The sequence below is a fragment of the Fukomys damarensis genome, unplaced genomic scaffold, assembly GCF_012274545.1.
Source record: "Fukomys damarensis isolate Sample0158 unplaced genomic scaffold, DMR_v1.0_HiC HiC_scaffold_15, whole genome shotgun sequence".
NCBI lineage: Eukaryota > Metazoa > Chordata > Mammalia > Rodentia > Bathyergidae > Fukomys > Fukomys damarensis.
The window spans coordinates 23,368,988-23,370,340 of NW_022900927.1; the positions used below are offsets into that span (position 1 = coordinate 23,368,988).

The 1,353-nt window shown below is 38.4% G+C and overlaps 1 non-coding gene across 1 annotated transcript; it reads left to right on the forward strand.

The window, feature by feature from the left end:
* The first annotated feature begins 221 nt into the window (after positions 1-221).
* LOC117286209 lies at positions 222-412 on the forward strand. Its single transcript, XR_004517354.1, has one exon. It is a non-coding gene; the product is annotated as a U2 spliceosomal RNA (small nuclear RNA).
* Positions 413-1,353: the final 941 nt, after the last annotated feature.

Below are 1,353 nucleotides of genomic sequence, written 5' to 3' on the forward strand. Positions count from 1 at the left end.
CAAGGCTGCCGCTGAGGAGACAGTTTTAGGACCTCCAGCTTCCTTTTCTAGGCTTTGCGGGTTTCTGCAGAGGCTCGAATCCCTCATATTACCTGCTATTTTATCTGAAAAACAGGTGATTGGAATCACCTGCATCCCTTAAAGGCTGGAAAGCATTCAAATTGCCCCTTGCAGTTAAAGGTTTCACCTTTCTGTGACCTATAGATTTTATTTAAAACTTCATCGCTTCTCGGCCTCTTGGCTAAGATCAAGGGTAGTATCTGTTCTTATCAGTTTAATATCTGATTTGTCCTCTATCCGAGGACAATGTATTAAGTGGATTTTTGGAGATGGGAGGTGGACTAGGAGCTTGCTCCATCCGCTCCATGCATCCACCTGGTATTACAGCACTTCCAGGAATGGTGCACACCCCCCCCAGAAATAAATGTGGTACTCAAAAGTTTAATAAATAATAATAATAATAAAAACTTAAATTTTACTCCCTAATTTTGAACTTTGTGAACAAAATAATGGTTCTATCCTAGAATAAGTAGTAACTAGCAATATGCCATATTAAAGAAAATTGGGACTTGTCAGGCTGAAGATAAATACTCTATTGGTACATTTTAGGTATACGATATAATGACATTCATCACTGGAAATTTGTATCTTTACATAATACATCTTGGTTCTTATTTTTCCTCACTCCCCTACCCTCCATTGAACTCCTCCACCCCTCCCTATTTAAGAGGTTTTGTTTCCATTTTTCCATTTTCTCATATTAATTCCATTCCCTTCCCCAGAAACTATGCTGTTTCTGTTTTAATATTTAGATCTTTAATCCATTTCAATTTTAGTTTAGTGCATGGTGGGAGGTATAGGACTAGTTTTAATCTCTGACGAGTTGAAACCCAATTTTTCCAGCACCACTTATGAAAGAGGCTGTCTTTCCTCCAGTGAGGGTGTTTGGCCCCTTTGTCAGAGAAGAGGTGGCTGAGTGTGTCTGGAGTTGTTTCTGCATCTTCTAATCTGTTCCATTGATCCTTGGGTTTGTTGCTTTGCCAGTACCATGCTGTTTTATCACAGTAGCTTTGTAGTATAGTTTCAACTTGGGGATTGAGATACCCCCATCTTGTCTTTGTTGCTTTTGCTATTCTAGGTCTCTTCTTGTTCCAAGTGAATTTTTGGATTGTTTTCTCAAGGTCTGTGAAATATGGTGTTGGAATTTCAATTGTGATTGCATTTAATCTATATAGCAGTTTTGGAAGTATGGCCATTTTCACCACATTGGTTTGAAGATAAATATTCTAAAATAATTGAATACTGCTTAGGTGAGGGCTTAAATCTAGCAGAATCTTTCCCCCTCTTGTGTTC